This window comes from Danio rerio, chromosome 14 (genome assembly GCF_049306965.1).
Source record: "Danio rerio strain Tuebingen ecotype United States chromosome 14, GRCz12tu, whole genome shotgun sequence".
Classification (NCBI taxonomy): Eukaryota; Metazoa; Chordata; class Actinopteri; order Cypriniformes; family Danionidae; genus Danio; species Danio rerio.
This window is the reverse complement of record NC_133189.1, coordinates 32,172,990-32,197,807: the sequence shown is the minus strand read 5'-3', so window position 1 is coordinate 32,197,807 and position 24,818 is coordinate 32,172,990. Positions and strand designations below refer to the sequence as shown.

The following is a 24,818-nucleotide window of genomic DNA, read 5'->3' as shown; positions in this document are numbered from 1 at the left end:
ACCTTGCACAGAAACTGCGCGAGCAGGCTCACTGGGGGAAACGCATACTTGCGCATGCCCCGAGGCCAGCTGTGGGCCAGTGCATCCGTGCCGAGAGAGCCCTCGGTCAGGGAAAAAAACAACTGGCAGTGAGCGTTCTCGGGGGAAGCAAACAGATCGATCTGGGCCTCCCCGAATCGCGCCCATATCAGCTGAACAGACTCGGGGTGGAGTCTCCATTCTCCAGGGCGTAACCGCTGTCGTGAGAGCGCATCGGCTGCACGATTGAGCGTGCCTGGGACGTGAATGGCGCGCAGCGATTTCAGCCGCGGGTGACTCCAGAGGAGCAGACGGCGGGCGAGCTGAGACATGCGGCGAGAGCGCATACCCCCCATGCGGTTGATATACGCCGCCGCCGCCGTACTGTCCGTCCTGACCAGCACGTGTTGCCGCTCCAGCACCGGTAAAAAGCGGTGGAGAGCGAGGAACACTGCCAACAGCTCTAGGCGATTGATATGCCAATGCAGCTGGGCACCCTTCCAGAGGCCCGCAGCCGCATGCCCGCGACACACGGCCCCCCAACCCGTGTTGGAAGAGTCTGTTGAAACAACAACATGGCTGGACGCCTGTCCTAGAGGCACACCGGCCTGTAGGAACGAGGGGTCGTTCCAAGGGCTGAGGGCGCGGCGACACAGCGCAGTAACCGAGACCCGGTGTGTGCCCGCGTGCCATGCGCGTCTGGGGACCCGATCGTGAAGCCAGTGCTGAAGTGGTCTCATATGGAGCAACCCGAGCGGCGTGACGGCGGCTGCGGATGCCATATGCCCCAGGAGCCTCTGAAAGAACTTCAGTGGGACCACTAGTTTGCTGTCGAGCTCCCTCAGACAGTTCAGCAACAGGCGAGCGCGTTCCTCGGAGAGGTGCGCTACCATGGTGATCGAGTCCAGCTCCATCCCGAGAAAAGAAATCCTCTGCACGGGGGCGAGTTTGCTCTTTTCTCGGTTGACCTGAAGCCCCAGTAGGCGGAGATGCCGAAGCACCTCGTCCCTGTGCATAATCAATTGCTCCCGCGAGTGGGCTAAAATCAGCCAGTCGTCGAGATAACTGAGTATGCGAATGCCCGCGAGCCGAAGGGGCGCTAGGGCACCCTCCGCGAGTTTGGTGAAGACCCGCGGAGACAGAGAGAGCCCGAAGGGGAGGACCTTGTACTGCCACGCTCGACCCTCGAACGCAAACCGCAGAAATTGGCGGTGGCGTGGAAGAATGGAGACATGGAAATACGCGTCCTTCAGGTCTATGGCTGCAAACCAATCCCGAGGACGAACGCATGGGAGAATGCGCCTCTGCGTGAGCATTCTGAACGGCAGCTTGTGCAGACAGCGGTTCAAAACGCGCAGATCTAGGATTGGCCGTGACCCACCGCTCTTTTTGGGTACGATGAAGTATGGGCTGTAAAACCCACTCTCCATCTCGGCTGGAGGAACCGGCTCGATTGCACCCTTCGCCAGGAGGGCAGCAATCTCCTCTCGCAAGACAGGGGCGGACAGGGGGTTGACCCTGGAGAAATACACGCCCGTAAACTTGGGGGGCCGTTTCGCGAACTGAATCGCGTAACCGAGTCTGATTGTGCGTATGAGCCACCGCGAGGGGCTGGCCCGCGCTAACCAGGCAGGCAGAGCCCTCGCTAATGGAGTCATCGCTACAATCGCTGACGTACCAGCGGTGGGGCAGCGCGGAGTGGGTGTGCTGATCCGGGAAGCACGAGGGTCCCGCGGAAAAGCTGGAGGAGAGCGATTCGCTCTGGCTCCGCACCCTGACTCCGGAGAGGGGGCTGGAGGGCTGAGGGAAGGGAGACCGTCCCCCCAGCGCTCGTGAGCCACTGGCGAAGCACGTAGAGTCTGCGAGCCGGAAGGCAGCGCGTCCCGGACTGGCAGAACTCGTGCAGTCACATCCGGGGAAGGGAAAAAGTGCTCTTTTACTGATGTTTTGGTGGCACTGAAAAGTACCGTTGTTATCGGGGCCCCGCCCTCCAGCGGGGAAAGAGCAAGTTTCCTCTTCTCCGGATGGCCTGTCTCAGGGACGCTTCGCGGTCCGTTTACCGGACTTAACGGCGCCCTGGGCAGGAGGGGCTGCCTGCTTTCGAGGTGAACGCCGCGCCCGCTTGGCCGGAGGCGCAGGCGGGGGCGGGGCAGCACTCGTTGGCGGGCGCCCTCGGCGAGGAACAGCGGAGGTGGATGGCTCGGCGGGCGGAGCGGGCTTACGGCCACGCCGATAGATGACATTACCCATCGCATCCGACTGCTCTTTCACCGACTTGAATTCCTGGGTGAATTCACCGACGGTGTCGCCGAACAGGCCAGCCTGGGATATGGGCGAGTCAAGAAAGCGAACTTTGTCAATGTCGCGCATATCGGCCAGGTTTAGCCAGAGGTGGCGTTCCTGAACCACAAGTGTGGACATCGTCCTCCCCAGCGCACACGCGGCGGACTTAGTAGTCCGAAGAGCATAGTCGGTCGCGGTGCGCAGCTCATGTAATAAGCTTGGGTTGGACCCGCCCTCGTGCAGCTCGGCCAGCGCCTGCGCTTGGTAGCGCTGGTAGGTGGCCATCGCGTGCAAAGCAGAAGCAGCCTGGCCCGCAGCCTTATAAGCTCTGGCTCCGAGGGAGGCAGACAACCTACAGGCTTTGGACGGGAGGCGGGGCAAACCCCGCCACGTAGAGGCGCCGCGCGGACAAAGATTGACCGCGATAGCGCGCTCCACTGACGGGATCGCCTCATACCCCCTGGCAGCTCCGCCGTCAAGGGCGGTGAGGGCGGAGGCACTCGCAGCACGGGCAGAGAAAGGTGCCCTCCAGGACTGCGTGAGCCTACTGTGCACTTCCGGGAAGAAGGGGACGAGAGGCTTCGAAGGCTTCGCCTTCTGGTCCTCTACGTAGCACCCATCTAGTCGGTCCGGCCGCGGAGCTGGGGGATAAACCATCTCCAACCCCACGGCCGAAGCAGCCCGGGAAAGCACGGCTAACATGTCCGCTTCAGGATCCGATTTGACAGCGCTCACCTGCCCGGAGGGGGCGAGCGGGTCCGGATCTTCGTCGGACAGTGAAAGCCCACCCTCCGATGCCGCGGAGGACATCTGATCTCCGGTGTCAGCGAGTGTGAGAGCTACCATCTGGTTAGACGGATCACTCTCACCACCCGAAGCTTGGATGGAGCGCCGTGAGGAGCGAGAGGTCCGCGAGCCCGTGAGCGGCGGATTAGCTCCCGCTGAAACCCTCAGATCTGCCCGAGCGCCCGCTGCTTTTTTAGAACAGGAGGCAACTGGGGTGGCTCGCTCTCTTGCGAAAGTTAGCCGCGATCTTAGCTGTGCAACGGTCATGGCATCGCAATGACGACATGAACCGCCCGCGAGCACCGCATTAACATGCTGGACCCCCAAACATGCAATGCAGTGATCGTGTCCATCATCCGGAGACAGGAAACCCCCGCATCCAGAAACGCACAGTCGGAGCGCCATCCTGAAAAGGACGTGCTGCACGACTGTGTTGCTCTTTTAGGAAAGTTGCAACTATACGCACCGCTCTGGAGGACCGGACCCAAAGAACCGCAGGCAAGGGAGTAACCCAGCTCGACCGTCTGCCACCGCGAAGACCCACTCTGGACCGGGAGACACACTCGTTCGCTCTGAAGTGCTGATCAGCAAGAGGAACCCTCATCGACTCACTCAGAAAGGATCTGAAGCGAAAAGGATGGCGTCTGCTGGCTTCAGGTGTGCTTATATGCTGAGATGATTGCAGATGTCGCACACCTGCGCAAGCTTACGCTGCCAATTAATTTCATTCATTGGCCCGTTCAATACTCTCCAGATAAGCGGCTTCTGATCCGAATCCTCCCATTCATGGCACTGAAGTTCCCCAACCGAAGGGGAACTGATTATTCTTTTGTGAAAAACAGTATAGAGGATTTGTTAAGAAATTGTAAATTTTTTTCACATTATCGTGTGGTGTTTCTTTCTTTCTTTCTTTCTTTCTTTCTTTCTTTCTTTCTTTCTTTCTTTCTTTCTTTCTTTCTTTCTTTCTTTCTTTCTTTCATTCCGAAATGCTAGCTGGCAGTAGGTTATGTTGTTCTTCTGTATCAAGTTTCTTCATAGGTGTTTGCTTTTTTCTAAACACTACAAGTAGCTAAGGCTCGCTCATTTAGAGGCAGGAACAAGCGGACGTGCAACAACTTTAATCATAAGGAAAACACAAAACAAAAGTCTCCAAAAGACTCGACACTTGTAAACACTCGCTCCATCGGGCTCACAGCTCACAGAACCCCACACACTTTTCACTGCTGCCAAGCCGACCAACTGCAGAGCTTGCGCTATGCGTCATTGTGACGTGGAGTTACATTTTTTGAAAAGTGCGTGTCAGCCACATTGGAGTGTACGCAACTGAGCGAAGGCTGTGCCGGAACATACTGTATGCGTGCACTTGACGCAGAAGTATAAATCAGCCGTTAAAAAACATGAATATATGATGCACATAAACAGTCACCACAGTGAAACTACTGTCACAGACATAGTTCATGTATATCATCAGCAGTGGACACTTTAAAAGTGCAAAGACCTCAACTTAAACCAGAAAACATAGATATGCTGATATTTCTTTTTTAAAAATGTCAAATCTTAGCACAGACAGTTTTAGTTTGTTTACATTAATGAGTTTTCTTTAGTTTGTATTATTCATTTTCATTTTTAGAATTTGATTTTAAAATAGCAATTTAGCTACAGCAGAAAATATATTATTATGCAAAAAAATGTGCAGCATTTAAGAAAAACAAATGAGAGCTCTTCACCTTATATTTGTTCCCAATAATTTTGTTAAAAAATCATGACTAAATCATATAGTGAGATTATTATTGTGAATCGTGAGTCAGGTGTATCATTACATCCCTAGCTGTAACCTTTATTATAAGGTTTATTAAATATTAAATTATAAGTGGGGCTTAAAATACAAAACATGAGGAAACATTTTAATTATTTAAAACTATTTAACTAATGTGCCGGCAGCTAGCTTTAACTCTCACATGGTTGCCCACTGAAGCTAAGCAGGGCTGTGCCTGGATGTGAGACCACATGGAAAAGCTAGGTTGCTGCCGGAAGTGGTGTTAGTATGGCCAGCAGTTGGCGCCCAACTTGTGGTCTGTGTGGGCCCTAATGCCCCAGTATAGTGATAGGGACTCTATATTGCTCAGTGAGCGCCGTCTTTCGGATGAAACATTAAACTGAGGTTTCTATCTCTGTGGTCATTAAAAAATCCCACAATGTCCTTCGAAAAAGAGTAGGGGTTTCACCCCGGCATCCTGGCTAAATTTTCCATCTGTTCATCATGGCCTCCTAACCCTCCCCATATCACAATTGACTTCATCACTCTGCCTCCTCTTCGCCAATCAGGTGTGCAGTCAGGCGCAAAATTGCTGCCATTGCGTCATCCAGGTGGATGCTGCACACTGGTGGTGGATGAGGAGATTACCCCTATGTGTAAAGCACTTTGAGTGTCTAGAAAAGGTATATATAAATGTAAGGAATTATTATTATTATTATTATTATTATTATATGAAACTGTCAAACAGTTAATCAGCCGATATGAACATCTCTAATTGTGCAGTTTAAATTCTGCACCTGCCTTCATGCACAAGAGGCAACCTATTACAAAAGCAATCAGCAGCAAATCACTATTCAAAAGGCATGATGTGTAATCTCAGATACTGATTATGTGCTTTATTTAATGTTTAAAGTTTTTACATGTGTTTGAATATTTTTGCTTGACCTTTACAGTCCTTCTGAAAGTGATAAAGCATAATTGACCTCATATCTTGAAAAGAAAAGAAAGCTGAGAGAAGAGAGTGAATAAGTAACCAATTAATATGTATAGATGAAAGTTTTTAATTCAGAAAATGGTTCAAATGTAATATAATAATATTGGTGTCACTTACAGTAAGTATTAGCATTTGTTTCTTAAACACATCTCTAAGTTTTGATTTATATTTACAACGATATAAGTGATATATGAACCATGAAACACAAAAAGCTTGCAAAAAAAATAAAAAATGCATCCACTACTAAATAAACAGTTATTAGTTTTCTTTTTTTGGTCTCTTCTTTTTGCACAATCATAATGAAAAATAAAATGTAAAAATCTGCATACTTAAACATTTGCTTAATGCTTTAACATTAAATGACATAGCGCTGTCAGTGTTAATATATTAAACATTTTATATTAATATTAAACATCAAATTTTATATTTTTGCAGGTAAATGTGATATATTATACAGATATTTATAAGATCACAATGTTAATGTAGATATGTATACAGACTATTAATACATTTAATATGAACAGACTCTACAATTTATTAACTCAATTAACTTTGTAAAATATGTGTAAGTTACTGTACACTATTTATAGTGTTAGCAAAAGTTGTTATTGTGAAAATTAAAATACCACCAAAAAAAAAAAAAAAAACGTGTAACATAACAATAATGTCTTAATGTTTTACTAGGTAAGTAACATTTGTAATCAAGTTTGTTCAAAATACATATTTAAATAAGCTGATACAACACAATGATTGAGTTTTTTTTTTTTTTACCTTTATGTTCAATCCACTTAAACTTGTAAAAACTAATAAGTTACCTGAATTCCTTCAGGTCACAACACAAATTCATTGTGTGGAACCAAACCTTGTATGTTTGTGTATGTAAACATTATATCTAAATATAAATAAACAGTTTCTCAAATATATGGATGAATCTGTGTATTTAAATACATAATAATTATACACACGTTATATTATGTTAATCATACAAAGCTTTATTTTGGTTGTGATTAGTTGCAAATATTTTTGCCTAGCACCAGTGGTGTAAAGTAACAAATTACAAATACTCAAACTACTGTAATTGAGTAGATGTAAAAATGTGTACTATTACATTCCCTTGAGAGCATTTTACTCCACTACTTTCTTTTAAACTGCAGTTATTATTTTATTTTTTTCTTGTCTATGGGGAGTTGAAAATTCAGTCCTGTGATTTCTGTCCAATAAAATTGCTCATATAGGTAAAGAGGTAAATCGCATTATACTGAACTACCTCAAGACATGGACAATTTATTATAGCAGCAAACTGTTTGAAAGCGTTAAAAGTGCCAAAGAAGATGCCCAAAATCTTTAAACGCAATGACCCAGAGACTGTTTAGATGCAAGTCACTCATGAAAAAATGACGGATATTTATTGTATGAGAAGCGAAATGGCTTTAAACACCCAGCAGGCACAAGACGTCAAAATGACGGCAGATTGAAGTTGTACCCAAACGTTGTGAGGACATTGCATTTTTTTTTTTTTTTTGGGAAATGAAAATCAAGTTGACGTCAGAACCCAATATCAGGCTCAATGTCCAACATCCAACCTAAAATCAACTTAATATCAATGTCTAATGATGTTACAGCTTGCCATTGAGTGGACATTACCACTATGAAGTCTATCAGATGTCGGATTTTGGTTTCCATACTTGACAAATAAATGTCAGTATTTCAATATTTCAATGTCATCCTGACGTTGTCATTGAACATCAAAATAACATTTTCTTTATACAACTGGCTAGACATTGAATTTTAGTCACCTGACATCACAAACTAAATTGACTCCAATATTAACTTCTTATGATATTGTGTGCCTGCAGGGCAATGACTAAATGCACAACAGAATGTTACATTTACACACGTCCACACCTACATGTAAATGCATCAGCTCACTACTCTTAAGTACTTTTGAAAGGGCTACATTTTACTCATACTTTGAGTAATATTCACAACAGATACTTTTACTGTACTTGCACTACATGTTTAGGCAAGTAATGGTACTTTTACTTAAGTATGATTTTTCACTAATGAGTTACACCACTGCCTAGCACTAGTTTATTTCTACATTTAATAATACTAATTATATTCATTTGTAAATATTTTAGTTTTGTATATTTTAGTTTTTATGTATGTGTTTGTATTAATACATGTACAAAACATGTACACACACACACACACACACACACACACACACACACACACACACACACACACACACACACACACACACACACACACACAAACACACACACACACACACACACACACACACACACACACACACACACACACACACACACACACACACACACACACACACACACACACACACACACACACACACACTTATGTGTGATCAATTGTGAGTATTCTTTGCCCAGCACTAAAATAGACAATAATCCATTAACTGTGATCACATTTTGTGAACACGGCTCTACTAAGATGTAGAAATGCTACAGAAGTATTGCTCATTGCTAGTTTCTGTTAACTAATATTAACAAATTAAAGTGTTATGAATCACCTGTTATACAGTATATTGCTGTAAGCACGGAACTAAAACTAAGGAAGAAAAATTATTTTAATAACACATGATAATCATAATGTATGTTTATTTGTATATGCAAATTACATCTGATTACTTACAGTTATTTTGTGTCCCTGGGGGGAAAAAAAAGTTGTTTCTCTGTAGCACTGTGTGCACAATTAGCATGATGCAAAAAACACGGCAGATGAAATTTAGCTGATTATACATCATAATTATTACCTCTGCAGTGAACATATACATATATAAATAAAACAAACAGCAGATATGCATAGCTCCATATGTGTTACCAGGCAGATGTTCTCAAATAGACTTGAAGACGTACTGTAAGCTAGATCAACCCACTTGTTTAATTTCTCAGATGGCACAGAGCTGTCTGCATGTGTAGGCATGAGCTCGCAGACCTCTCTTTCGGAACATTTCTCCACTTAGACAGTGTTTTTGTGCTATTTTTGCAAGTCAGTGTTGCACACTAGAGAAAATTAATGAGATCCCCTTTCATCTATTAGCAAATCTGCAGCTGTTACATGTCCTACATGTTAGCGGAGCAATTGATCGCCAATTCAAGCGCACCCTGACATTAATCCGGCAGCAACTGCCAACCCAGTGGTGCTAATTCAACACAAAGACAGAGGCTATTTACATCCCCAAACAGTGAGTGAAATGATCCATGGTGGATACATGAATTCCGGGAACGTGATTAATGCGACCACCAGAAGACAGAGTGGGAAAATAAAGAGCCGGGATCAATAGTGCCTTTATTGATAAGCTGTGCAGAATAAACGTGACATTTATCTGCTTAACGGATCTTTCAATACATCACACAGAGAAAAAAAAAGATATTTCCACACTAACACTATTACACTTTGAAAAGGTCAAGGGAAAGGGGAGAAAAAGCGAAACTCTTGAAATCTCTGTCAAATTACAGAGCGTGGAGCTCTCTATTGTGCCATTCCATTTACCGCTTTGAAAAGCGCTCAGAATAAGGTTTGTGCAATAGAAAGCAGCTTTTTTTTTCCTCGTCTTCTTCTTTTGAGGACAACATAGAGCCATCAAATCTGTGGCAGTTTGCTGTTTTGCAGAGAGCGAGAGAGAAAGTGCATGCAGCGGCCAGCGATTTGGCCTTGGACTAACGTAGCACTGGCTTTTAGCTTGGCGGAAAGGGAAGATTTCACCTCCAGCTGCAATCATTTCATCGCTCATAAGGCAGATAATGCCCTTTTACCCTCAGCTCCAATCCTCCGGCCCAATCAAGCGCTCTCCACCAGACCCCCGAGTGAGCCCGCTGAGCGCTACCATGCTGCGTTTCGAACGCCTTTCCGCGGAGGACGCGTTCTGCAGAGGAGGATCAATAAGAGGATTCCACGTGCAAAGCTAAGGTGACAGGCAAGACTGTGAGAAAGGAGAGCGTGACCTTTGAGAATACAATTTGAAACATCCCCCAAGTACGCCGAGTTAACTCTGACACCCCGCTGCGCCTGCACTTGTGGATCATTTATTTTCCTGGACAGTACCAATTGGGGAAAGGAGTTGATCCTGGCAAGCAAAGTCAGATGCATCAATTTCAACACAACCTGCGCTAGTGCTTGTTTTCCTTTTCTTTTTGTCTTAACCTATCAGCGTTTGACCGAGGGTTATGCGTAAAACACTTGTATGTCTCCTTGGCTTCCCGTCTCGTCTGAAATCACTTTTCCAGAGTGCTTTCTGGCTCCTTGCATTATCTCTCTTTCAATTACAGCCGAAGGCTCATCTACATAGTGCACATTGTAGGATTCACTCTCTTAGCCTGCGCTATTACACCACAACCCTGACAGGAAATCCATAGCCGTCCACCGAAACGATTTAGCTTCCACTTTCCTAATGCGGCAGGAACTTGCGTGTCATTTCTTTTGTGAGAAGCCTGATAAATATTTTAAAGGCTAGGGCCTTGTCTGGAGGGAAGGTTACTGTCAAAGAATTCAAAATTATAACCATATATTTGAGACGATCGATTCCTTTTTTTTTCTTTTCCACCAGACAACATACCTGACATTTTCTCGCTGCCCTGACCCCCGGCGGCGACATTTGTTGCTAATGCTTTTCATGCAACACCTGTTATCTATCATAAAATCTCCATGCTTCAGACCACTACTCTCAAATCATTTTGTGTCATTTCATGAATTCAGCACAAAGCCTGCAGAGGCGCTAGGAAGTCAACAGGGGGCAGTGTGACCTGCCAAATCAACAGCCGGCGTGTGTGTGAGTGTCTGTGTCCCCCAATTGGCGCAGTCTTGTTTGAAGAGAAAAATACTGCATTGCATTTAGGACAATTGTGTAGCAACAGCAGGATGAAATGCCTGTGGATTTCACGCTGTCTCTGGCAGTCTGTATTGTGCGCCTCAATTTTGTTTGGACAACCTCCTCTCCATGTATAATTAACAGTGATACAATTACTATTCTTTACGTCTGGAGACATGCACAAATACAAACTGGGGCACGCGGCAAGTTTACAGTGCACTTGTGCAGGAGGTTTGCATTAGGGCTGCGCTGTAATGAACAGCTCTCGTTGTGCACTTCAAGGACAATCAAATTTACATTCCTGCTTATTTTTGCTTCCTAAAATTGCCTGCTTGAGACACCACATAATTAGCACTCGGAAGAGTTCTGGTTGGTTGCTCCACAGTTTCCGCGTGCTCATGTGCTGAATTATCAGTATGAGCAGCACAAAGAGGATTTAACAGATTATCACTTGCCATTACTTGCAAAGTAACACTTTTACTGTGGGTTTCTACCCGAAAAGTGGAAAGGTTCTTGCAGTGATAATGCTATAATGTGATGATGCTGTGATTTCAGAAAGTGCATATTTAATCGTGGTATTATATATTTTGAAAAAAAATGTTATAATAATTAGTTTTATTATGAATAAAGCTGCAAATCACACATACAATTGAAGTCAGAATTATTAGCCCCCCTATTTATTTTCCCCCGAATTTCTGTTTAACAATGAGAAGATTTTTTCAGCACATTTCTAAGCATAATAGTGTTAATAACTCATTTCTAATGCCATCATGACAGAACATAATATTTTACTAGATATATTCAAGAAACTAGGATTTAGGTTAAAGCGACATTTAAAGGCTTAATTAGGTTAACAAGGCAGTTTAGGTTAATTAGGCAAGTTGTTGTGTAATGATGGTTTGTTCTGTAGACTATTGAAAAAAAATGCTTAAAGAGGCTAATAATTATGACCTTAAAATGGTTTAAACAAATTAAAAACTGCTTTGATTCTAGCCAAAATAAAACAAATGAGATTTTCCCCAGAAGAAAAAATATTATCGAAATTAATATGAAAATTTTAAAAAATTCCTATAAAATTTTATATTTTCTTGCTCTGTTAAACATAATTTGGGAAATATTTAAAAGAAAAAAAAACATTAAAGGGGGGGGGGGGGGGGTCATAATAATTCTGACTTCAACTGTATATTTCATTATTGATTGATAATAATATAATTTATAATACTAATTTAATAACTTCATTACTAATTTCCTAACAATATCAGCAAAATGTTAATTACAAGTTATTAATTAAATGTTAATTCATACAAAGTACGTGCTATTTTTATTTAGAACACCTGCGATGACAGGTGAAAGCCCAGCTAAAGCCAAGATAAATTGTCTGTATGTGTGTGAATGAGAGTGTATGTGTGTTTTCCAGAGATGGGTTGCAGCTGGAAGGGCATCCGCTTTGTAAAATATGTTTTGAAAATGTGGCGGTCCATTCCGCTGTGGCGACCGCAGATTAATAAAGGGACTAAGCTGAAAAGAAAATGAATAAATGAATTAATAAGATTATAAGTTATTATATAAGATCTGCATACAATTTTTTTTATTTCTATTTACTTTAATCTGCTTATATTTGTCTTGTGTCTATTTTGTTTTTATTATTTGTTCATTTGTTTTGTGTTTTGCTTACATTTGCTTGTTTATGCATGATTGTATTGACATTATATCATTAAAATGTTTGATTAACATATTTTAATGTTGCATGTGAAGCACTTTGAGTTGCATTTTATCTGTAAAAAAAAGCTACACACATATTATAATTATTATTATTCAATTATAATTTTTTAGGGCGACACAGTGGTCCAGTGGTTAGCACTGTCGCCTAAGCAAGAAGATCGCTGGTTTGAGTCCATTTGTGTTGGTATTTCTGTGTGGAGTTTGCATGTTCTCCCTATGTACACATGGGGTTTCCTCCGGGTGCTCTAGTTTCCCCCACAGTCCGAAGATATGCGGTACAGGTGATTTGAACAAACTAAATTGGCTGTAGTGTATGTGTGTAAATGAGTGTGTATGGTTTTCCAGTACTGGGTTGCAGCTGGAAGGGTATCCGCAGTGTAAAACATATGCTGGATAAGTTGGCAATTAATTTAGCTGTGGCAACCCCAGATTAATAAAGGGACTAAGCCGAAGGAAAATGAAAGAATGAATATTATTTTTCAAATAAAATACATTTATACTGTACACAGGAAAAATAATTGATGTTTTTTTTATGTCATTGTTGAAAAGTTTGCATACATTTTCTTAAATGGAGTAAACTTGCCACACTTTGTCTTCATAACCAATCCACTACTACCTAAAAAATTATTTAAGGCAGACCAGCCCTCTAGCACTGTTCTTCTCATTCTCTCGAACCCACCCTCCTACTATTTCCTTACTTCCCATTAACAATCCCATAACCCTCTCTTCCCTTCTAGGTTGAATTGGGGGGTCCAACCACTTTACCAAAACATTAAAGAGACGGTACCCCACTTTGTGTCTCTGGGCATTATCATAGGATGCCCGATCATCCTACCTACCTGTTTACTGTTTATCCTATTACTTCATTTCCCCCTTATCCTACTGCTCCCCTACCATCCCTTTCATCCCTACATCCTGAAAGACCTGAAAGATCCCCAGCTGTTTTATTTCCTAATTTCCACCATCCATTTAGTCATTATTTATTTATTTGAATATTTTAAGTAATACAAATATTTGTCGTTTATTATCACCTTGTTTGTTCTTTGTTTTTGATGCACAGTAATGTCTGTAATACTTATATATTTTTTATGTTAAAAGCTAAAAAATGTGTCCATAGTTTACATTTCACTTCATTCATCGTTGCATTGAAATTCAGTGCATCAATACATTTTTCATGTGATGTCATCCGCTTTCACAGAAGTGCACATAATCTTAATGTAACGCATGAGATTTGAGTGTTCTCTCGTCTGCAAACGTGACCCGAATCAGCTAGACTGAACCAAACCTTGAGATTTTCCCAGAAAGAGACCATCCCTCATGTAAAATCATAGAGGCCTTGAGCTTCCATCTCATAAAAGCCATGTCACAGTGTCGACAGCCACACAAAAAGACACTTCCTGCAGAGATCTTACATTCTTGTGCTCGCAGCCCGAATTACAAAGGAACTCTATTTGATCCTCTGTGAGGCAAGATGCAATTAGCACTAGATTTTTGCATGCAAATTGAATTACTTGTTTCCATGGGACCTTAAGACCTCAAAGACATATTCCCTCTTGTCCCCGAAGCAATGTGGGTCTGGCAGCATTAACATTTGATAAGAAGGGTCGTTTACAACTCCCAGCAGCCTGCGAGACTCAGACAGTGACCTTTCAAACCACGGTAAATTTCAGACCTTTAAGATTTGTGCTGCTCTTGTCTGGACAATCGAACAGTTCCTTTGTTGGAACTCAGAACGCGAGGCTTTATTCTCGAAACAACTCACATAATAGCATTAATTCTTCAATCCGCAACAGCTATTATTCATACGCTACATGATGCACTTTGTAGAAGGCTATTAGGTTACAGTTTGGGATGATGCTCGCTTTCTGTTGCCTTGTTGCCAGGGAATCCATCTTTTGCATGTAAAGCATCACCTGGCGTCTGCGAAGCAACATTAGCGAGGATATTGTGGTGATTGATTTCATAACAATACAGTTGTATATCATCCTCTAGTGAAATCTATTTAATCTAATTTGAGTGCATTGTAAAATGCACTGCCCATAGAGAGAGAGAGAAAGAGAGAGAGTGAGTAAGTGACAGGGAATAACAATCAGCTTTATCCCAGGAGTAGAAGGCATCCAGGGAATTTGTTCTGAACAAGGCAAAAATGGGAGTAATATAATGTTAGCATATACATATTCATCATTGCTTTGCATTATGTTTGACTTACAAGGCCTACGAGTGGTAATATATTGCCAGCGGGCACAAGGACAGTGATAGACTCCAGCAGCAAGATAACACAATTTGTAGGGTGAGGTGTTTGTTGCCATTGGATGAAAGATAGATAAATCATATCAAATAAATAAATAAATGCTGCAGGCGGCTGAGAATGTCTTTGGATACATTTCCCATTGGTTTGATAAGGAAACCACTGAGGCTGAACCTCCCGGAAACGACACGTTTATTTTCCTGATATTTAATAGACATTTGAGAATTACGCTAAAGGCCGTGGCTGAAGTGCAGACTTGAACAAGTGCGTCTGAAGCTCATTCGCAGTAGGGATCAATTGAGATTCCTCATGATGTTGCTTCAGTAGAAACTTTGATTTTTCGATGTACTCTTTTCACTGGGATCACCTCTGAGCAGAATCGATGCGAAAATAGTAAGAACTCACGAAGCCGATCGCCTGAATTTTACTCGCACACACACATACAGCATCAAAAAGCAGAACATCCTGCTTATGGCATCTTGTCTGCTCCTCTCTAACTAGGAGAGTTCAGAGCCGAGAGCCTGACTGTATTTTCACACTCTCATCTGTTTGGAATCTTCACCAATATACTTCACTGGGCTCATAAAACCGCACTTACAGCTTGAATTTCACATCCAGTTCGGCGGATTTTATTTGTGCTTGGGTTCTACAAATGGACGCCTTTATGTATTTAGAGGCTTCTCTCTGTCCTTTCTTTCTTCCTAATATGTTCCTTCCTTTCTTTTCACAGACCTCTCTAGTGTAGGGGGCTAAAAAGGAGAACAGAAAACATAAACATTGAAATCTCACACTTCTCTAGCTTCGGCACTTTACACGATTGGACATGTTTTTTTGAAATACTCAACATCCATTTATTCACAAGGGTTAAAAAAAAAAAGAAAAAAGAAAATGATAATCTAATTCAGGGGTCACCAATCTCGGTCTTGGAGGGTCGGTGTCCCTGCAGGGTTTAGCTCCAACTTGCTTCAACACACCTGCCTGGATGTTTCAAGTATACCTAATAAGACCTTGATTAGCTTGTTCAGGTGTGTTTGATTAGGGTTGGAGCTAAAATCTGCAGGACACTGGCCCTCCAGGAGCAAGTTTGGTGACCACTGATCTAATTTGACAAACAAAGCCTTTTAATAATTTTTACAGGAAATCACAATAAAAAATCCAATACTTTGCAGTTTTTCCTTCATATTCTACTTTCTTCTATTCCCTTATTCATATTTTCATCTGTTCTTTACATTGCTAAATTAATTTGTTTCTTGCCCCTGCATTGATCCTGTGGGCCAGCCTGATCACCAGCTGGTGACCTACTCACACCCGCAGATCTCCATGATAGTCATCCAGCGTTCTTCAGCCCCTACTATAGACTGCAGCTCCACAAATGAAGTTGACCAGAGGGAAAATGTTCGGGCCCAACAGAGCCTGGTTTCTCTCTCTCTTTTTTTTTTACTTCACTTCGTCAATTGTTTAAGTTTTTTTCCTCGTCACGGTCGCCACCAGCTTGCATGGATTGTGATTTGTGGAGCTGCGCATCGATGGATTTGCTCTTCAGTGTTTAGAACTTCTATGTTAAGCTGCTTTGACACAATCTACATTGTAATAGCGCTATATAAATGAACAAGAATTGAATTTTCCTTTCAATTTTGTATAACTCTTTCTACTCCGCTTCTCCATTTAATTTCTTTCCTAACTGGTTTGTCCTTTATCCTGTGTTGCCCTCGCCAGTGTTGGGCAGTAGCATCAGTACAAGTAGTGACGCCACAAGCCTAACTACATTTCTCAGTAGCATCACTACTTTTTAAATCAAATAGCTTTTCAGTAGCAAAGCAATTTTTTTAGTAAAGTAGCGCAGTAGCGTCCACATAAGCTACATTTACAGATCGCGGATCAATATGTGACGGCACCAACATTCTCTGAGCTGTTAAGCCAGTTTCTGCATTTCTGTAGTGGATTGCATAAATAAAATTGTAAAAGTAGACTTTTCAAAATATTTTGAATAAACAAACAACATCCTACTTAATATTAATAATAATAATAATAATAATAATAAATCATACTATTAATATTATTATTAAAGTATTTTTTCTATTTCTAATAAACAATAAATATTACAATTCATTTCTTAATAAATAGCCTCATTATTTATTTATTTATTAATATGACTTGATATATATATATATATATATATATATATATATATATATATATATATATATATATATATATATGATATTAGAATATATGTTAGCTTTTTAAGTGATTTTATGTTTTAGAATAGAATATGTAATGTTCTCAATAATATTTGTAAAGGAAACATAGGCTCTATATGTGCCATTTACATATATTTAAAAAAATATGGAAAATTAGTGCATGTTTGTACCAAAACTAATAATGAATTTTTTTGCCAAACAATTAGGCTAACACAAGAAATTTGCTTGATGAAAAGATGACTGAGAGAGGAGTTATTTCTGAAGCAGTTTTTCTCGTGACCATACCTTGTGAAGTACATGTTAAGATGCAGTAACGCTAATTCTGATGTTGTGCTTTTGTTAGAGCTGATGTGATTTTTTAATGTTGTTTGTTAGTTAAGTTGGTTTTAAATTAACATATAGTTTGATTAAAAAATGAAAATAATAAAAAATGCTTATGTAGCTAAGCTACTTTTGCCAAGTAGCTTTTAGCTTAGCTTGCTACATCTCCCAGAGGGTAGCTTTTAGTGTAGTTAAGCTAAATTTTATAGCTTAGCTCACTACATTTTTCAAGTAGCTTGTCTAACACTGGCCCTCCCTTTATTCATTTCAAGATACCGTCGTAATTTGTTCAGTTGTATGTTATTCATTTATTTTTTGATGCACATTTAATCTATTTTTCCCCATCTTTGTTGCATTTTTCCCATCTTCACTCTGTATTTTGTCCTTCGTCTTTTTTGTATTCCTTTCCTTCCACCCACACTCATTCCTTTTTATCTTCTCCTTCTCTTTCTTTGTCTTTACACATTTATCATTCTCAAGGCATGGCAATTTTTACCTTGTTTGATGCCAGACTCACTCATTACAGAAAACTCCTAAAGGAACAACAGAGGTTTGCTGCCAAGCAAATGACTGTTCCCACAGCACACAGTATTTGCTGTTCCCTCTCTCTTGCCTGTGGTGGTGTTATTGGAGTAGGTACCACAAGGACAGAGTAAAAACTAAAGGATTTGTCCAACAAGCTTCAAACATAGTCAGCCATGGCTTTGCAGCAGTTCCAAACAGAAGTAAATTCCAGGCTCCTGTTTCACAACAAACATCAAGACGTCAAAAAGTTCAAAATAAACGGCAAGGGGACCTAAAGTCTAAGCACTCAAACTGGGACATTGATATGTAATACATAAGACTAACCAAAACTAAGTCAAATATGAAGCATTTAAACTCTAAATCAATAGCCTTTGAATAAATCAGGAAATGTAGCAGTTTGGCACCACCAGGAATGTGCAGCTTCAGAAGCAATTTGAGATAAGACTAATGGGAATTGTATGATGTATGAGACTTGATAGGTGTGAAGAAGGGGATTTAAAAAGGATACGCTTAGATAGTGATCATACATGATCTGTTTCCCTTCATGCTGAACATTTAGCCTACTGTGATAGGCATGGTGTTCAGGGACCATCACATGCAGAAGATCAGAAATCCTGCTGTGAGAGTGGCATACAGTTCTGTCTGTTTCAGCACACTGACATAGTGTAATCAGCACCTTGTCAGGCAGTAAAAAGAAGTACAGCAGTCTTCTTTAGAGAGCACTGTAGCCTACGCTAATAAGCTTTGTGCGTCCTGTTTGCTCCAAGGCAAATGATGTATAACAGAATGGTGAGAAGAAAAAAAAAGTTTTTAATGTCACCGCTGGGTTGAAGGTATTTCTTCAACATTTTCTCTGTGGAATCTCAGCAAATTTACAGAGCACACACTCTCACTTTCTGGTGAGATTAGGTGGCTGTCTGAGCTGTCCCCGTCTAATGACACCACTTTAATGAGGGGTCATTTCTTCCCGGCTGGTCACTGCTGGAGGGAGTGAACGAGCTTGGGAGGGAGCGAGTGAGGGAGACTGGGACTGGCTCTCTGAAATATCCCCTGCCGTAGGGGGAATGGATCTTCAGATACAGCTCCCTGGGCAACGGCGTTAGAGCCACGTCTCGGCTCTACAAGCCGTGTGCGCCAGCCCTCTCCGACTTGAAGTTTCTCCGACCACAGCGAGGCCAATTAGGGGTGCGCTGTTGAAAGAGCAGCAATTATTCTTTCGCACGACACGCATGGCTCCTGCATTCCACCCATTATTATCTCCTGGCTCCCCCTCTGTGAAAAGCTGGCAAACTCTTCACGCATCCCTACTCCTATGAGCTTCACTGAGTCTGGCTGTCCAAAGCTGGAGACCGGCAATGACAGCGCTGAGGTGTCTGGGCTAAAATAGGGCATGAAATAAAAGCAAGCAAGGGAGTGATTAGGAGAAGACCAGGGAGAAGGCAGTGCTGGTTTCAGTTGCTGCCTCCTACTTGCAGAACATGCCTCATTCAGATTCACAATAATTGCTTATCCCCACGTCAAAGCACAATGCATGCAGAGGAATCGCTTAATACAAACGATTCAAGATGTCAACTGTGGTAGTGTTTTGCGTCATTAGCGCAGCGGGATGCAAATGAGTTCAAAAACGAACTTAAAAGCTGTCCTTAGCGTGAACTGCGAACAATAAGATTGCATCGAAAGAACTTCCAATATGGCTCATACAAGATGGTACTTTTCAATGTGAAGTTTTAAGGCACCGAAGGAGATTCTACACCCTTGCGCTGGGAGTTACATCTGCCGTTGGCACTGGCTCCCCGTAGTCACCCTATCTTCTACTGAGTCATATAAGTAGACAGCTGAGGGGCTGGAATCAGAGGCCTCCTGTGAGGAGCTTGCTTGGGGAAATGTAAAACAGCTTGTTAATACAAGATGAATCCCTGCGAATCAATCAGACGCATTACGTGGATGGAACTTGATGGTAAGTAGTGAACAGAGTGACAGTGAGCAATTAGTTTGTGGCTTAGTACTCGGATCCTGAGAGAGTTCACCTTGCCCTCCTCTGAAGAACTCCTGTAGCTTCTTTTATATCTTCGCTTCATACTCGGCTTCAAAACAAAATTCGTGTTTCTCCTTTAGATAGAGGTATTGATGAAAAATAAAGCTAGTCTCCGTGAGAGGGTTTCCAACCGTGGTACAGAATAAGATACTCCTCAATTCACAGTGACCTTTGAGCTTTCAAGTCTTTGATTTTTTCTCTCCCCTTTTCATACAGTCAAGGATCCACTCTGTTGGTGATATTACCAGGAAGGCTAGACGATAATAAAGGAAATTTTGATGGGGCGCATCGCCTGCTTTCTTCCCTCTTGTGACACTGTTAAAAAAGAAAAAAAGTTCCATGACTGAGCAATTCACTCCTTTCATCTTGTTCTGACACATCTTGCTAGCTTTTAGTTTATTCACTCAGGAATCGTCTTCTGGCCGCAGAGAGAGGGCTAGCCGGACTGCACCGTGCCATAGAAGCAAGCCGTCATTCTCTCATCTCTTTGACCTGTTTGAGCAGTTATTCTTTTGAATTTTTTTTTTCCAAATAGCAAAGCTCTCAGTCCACTGACTCATGCCCTGAAACCCAATCATTGACAGCAGAGAACAACAAAATGTTCCCAGGGCTGTCATTTACAATGGACACACAACCACAGGAGCTTGTTTTACAGCTCTGTTGAGATAATCAATGAGTGACTTGGCAGCACCGAGGTCCTATTGAGGCACATTTCCCACTCGCTCCCATTCTCCTTCTCCTTTTCTCTCCCTCAGTCCTGTCCTCACACTGTCTCTGGAGAGATTGTTCTCAAATAAATTGATTTGACGGTATTGCTGTGTTTGATAACACGAGAAAGCCAATGGAATCTGTCAACACCAGCTCCATCATCCAGCAAGCCTTCGTCGCATTCATTCGCAACCCGGCCTGCCCTGCTTAAATGATTGTTTATTACTAAGACTAATTTAGTTCAACAGGCGACTACACACTCTGTAACACTTCCTGCTGATGCCAGGAGATGGAAGACAGTCGGGCCAAGATTGCACTGGAAGACAGATAGCTTTTAACGCTTAGATAAGAGAGACATGCTGAAATAAGTCACAGCCATCTAGCAGACATAAAATCGAGTGGCACTGCCCAGCCCTGTCACACGACGGCTCAGGATAAATTGATGCGCGGCCTGTCCACTGGGGCTTCTAATTGTATTTTCTTTTACGTGGTAGGTTTTGTCAGGGTGCATCTGTCATGTATGACATCTGTAAAATGACAGCCTTTCTCAAGTGTGGAAAGGAGGCTGCTGGGTCTGGGAGATCATGATACCCATGAATTACCAGTGAGTTTTTAGTCATGATGAAATGCAGCACAGTTTTTTGATTTGTTTATTTAAGTGTTATTTTTTTTTTAGCTTTGACTATCTACATCCCTGCCACAGGAGCTTATGAAAGCATTCGACTGCTGTTTCTTAATACATCTGCTATATTCAATTGTCACGACGTAAACGTTAAGTCATTTCTACATGCTTTTGTCTGAACGTCCTGCATTTTCAATAGGCCTTTTATAATACTATCAATTTTTTGACATTTGATGACAAAGTGCACACTTAATGTCAACAGAAAACTGAGGCTTTCGTCTGTTACAACGAATGTGAATTATACAATATTACCCACGTCAAAGCTACGGAATAACACACTTTCACAGCCATTACAGCACCTTGCACTCAGTGGTCTTTATGCTCGACGTTCATATTTTACTGACACAGCAAGCTACTAAAAACGGCACCAAACAACCATAACCTGTCTGTGACTGTAACATAAATGCAATCTTTTCAACTATGGAACCTTAGAACAAGAGGTCTTGTGCAGCATTTAGAGGTTGAACGTTATGTCAAGACACAACAAAGCAATAATAAACTCTTTACTAAGTTACTGTACCTACATTTCTTCCATTTGAAGAGGGACTCTTACAGTAGTCCAAACACAAAGCCTGAACTATGTTTGAATACATCTGACTTTCATCTGGGGTGCATGAGCAACACCACACTTTCAAGAAACATGCCATAAAGAAAAAGCATAAGACATTTGAAAGAAAAGAACAAGTAAAACTATTGCTGTCTGCAATGCTTTCATGGTTTAAGAGCTGGTCGGTGTTCAGTTTTCATCCTAGCTTTACCACTTCACTATGTTTTTTTGCATTGATTTATTCATTATTTCATGGTTTTTCTAATTAGAGCATAGTTTAAAGTGCCATGCGTGTCTGATTCTATTTTATTTTGTCATTTGAAGATTAGATCCATGCAAGAACACACACACACATATATATATATATATATATATATATATATATATATATATAATAATAATGATGATGATGATGATGATGATGATGATGATGATGATAATAATAATAATAATAATAATTATTATTATTATTATTATATAAATTCAAAAGTCTCAACTAAGATGAATGTACAAATAAAATCTCCCTATAGCAAGAATTCCCAAACAAGTTCTAGAGGGCTGGTGTCCTGCATAGCTTAATTAGCTTCAACTTCCTTCAACATATCTGCCTGGAATATTCTAGTATACAGAAAGAGCTTGATTAGCTGGTTCAGGCGTGTTTAATTGGGGTTAGAAGTAAAATATCGGACACTGACCCTCCAGGACCAAGTTTGGGTATACCTGCCCAAGAGGACTAATAATATTAAGCATTTTAATAGAAAATAGGTAACTTCAACATGTGAAATATAGTTAATATTTATGCGCAGTAGTGCGATATGTCTGTGGATTGGCACTGCTGGGAGGGGTGCCTTAATGTCACACCAGTGATGATATACAAACATATAGCACTGCTATGAATGTGATATTGCATCTATACAACAGTTAGACGCCATAATCAAATGTATAAAAAAGAAAATCAGTACACTACATATTCTATCGTATAAATACAGCACTACAACAAAAAAAGAGAGAGATTGACTTAGAATGTCACTTACGAGTTTAATTATTATTCAATCAGCTGTAGTTTGAAAACATGATGATCTTTTCTCATCTAAGGGCTTATTATGCTGTCTTTGTCACCATCTTGTGGATGGACAACGTTAACAGTCTTTTCTCTGTTCAATGAAAGGCTGATGGATGCCGAGGCACTATATCTCAGAAATTATAAATATTTAAAATAGGCACTATCCTTATAAATAAACTGCATAGATGCAATCTTAACAACTACATTTTTGCCTAAAAAGCCTCAAAAGTACATTATGTTGTCCAACAGCAGCAATACTGTAGTTGTCAAACTGTAGTGAGTTTATTGATCTGCTGTCACTCTATGTGGGCAGAGTGATACAGAAGGGTAAAGAGGCTGTACGAGTTCTGAATACCAGCCAATCAGATTCAAGAACCAGACAGAACTGTTGTATAAAGTGAAATATAAGACTGTACCATATGTGATATGTGCTTTGTGATATTGCATCTTGTGCTTGATGTATTCTGAAATTATTTTGAGTGAGGAAAAACAATATAGCAGGCTTTGTTGTTTCAGTGATAATTTACAGCATTTCAATTGAAAATTGCTGATATAGGTGCAGTAATGTGACAGATTCTCTTCAATATCTTCACCAATTACATTCAGATATTCAGAGAACATCATCATGCATATATTCACATTTTATAATACCATATGGGATGCTGTCTAATACTTCCTTTTTTCATTTAAATGCCACTCTGATCGTTTGCTTGTTCTAACATTTAAAGTCCCAGAATGGGATACGGACCTTTGCTATAATGACAAAGATCAATGTCATTATTCTATACACAGCCCTCTGGAATACTTAATTCAAATTGGTCAGCCTCATAAACTGCTTTTTCTGCATAACCACTAAACTGACCATCCCAGGAAAACCATTTTATAAATGACAGTGATGGTTTCTTGTCTAACAGACCACACTGTGGTCACATAATTAGTCAAGTCAATATTTAAAGTCCAATTATTTATTTATTTCACAAGCAGCAATGTAACAAATGCAATAATGTAGAAAATAAAAACATTTAGGGTGATGCAAGACTGTTTATCCTACATTAATGACCTTTATAGAAAAAATCATATAAGTGCATGTAAAAAGCACAGCAGTTTAGGGACTGAGAGCTGTGCAAACATCCAAAAGCTTCTGGGGTAAATAGAGGGGGAACAGGAGAGATGGAGAGGTTAAAAGAGAGAGAGGGAGAGGGAGATTTATGTAGGAAGAAAAATTACCTTTGTCGCACAGAAGGACAGTGGTAAATGGTGCGTCATTCTGCAGTAATTTACAAATCGCGGAGTGGAAACAAAATTAGATTAAGAGGGTACGTTGAAATGGACCTGCTAAACATCACTATTAATTACACCGTTGTCAAGGGCGAAAATTATTTATTTTCATGGCAGAGGGGAAAACAAAGGCTGTTGGTGGGTTTAAATGGCTTTACAGGCATTTTTCACTTGAGCAACCTCAGAGGAAGAAGAAAAAAACAACAACAAGGAAAACATAGATTTTCAATTAAAGGACACTAATGTCTACATTACTACTGAAGCAATAAACTTTCTGACTTATAGTGAACAGCGAGAACAACAAAGACACCGCAGCTTTACGACTCATTGCAGGCATTAATGAGCAAGAAAATGTGGGTTTTCGTGGCACCAAAGATCAACCGTTATGTATGTTTCCCATCAAATTAGTAGCTTCAGCCGTCTTGATTTGATCATGCATAACAAAAGGACAAAGATACCACCCTCACACAATATAAAAAAAGAAAAAGAAAGTCATACTTCTGCCGAAAAAATAAATAAATAAATAAAAATCCGCCTCTCAGACCTAGTGTCATCTTCACGTTCTTTTGTTGTCTAATTGTAAAAGCAGAAAAGAAAGTCGGCGAAGCTGTCAAAGCAATGAAGATCTCACGCTGACAGTGTGGTGAACTTCTTTTGCGGTTTCAGAAGAGGTGAGCCGCTCCGTCCAATTCCAGTCTCATTAGGGCACGTCTGCGCAGGCAGCCAGAGGGACACCACTGCACCCGGTCCGCCCCGACGCATGCATCCAGCAGGGCATCTGGCAGGGCTACACTTC

The 24,818-nt window shown here is 41.3% G+C and overlaps 1 long non-coding RNA gene across 1 annotated transcript in view; it reads left to right on the top strand.

Annotated features, from left to right (window-relative positions):
• Positions 1-24,818, top strand: part of LOC141377527 (uncharacterized) — a 38,072-nt gene that overhangs the window by 5,434 nt on the left and 7,820 nt on the right. The gene's annotated exons all lie outside the window — the stretch shown is intronic.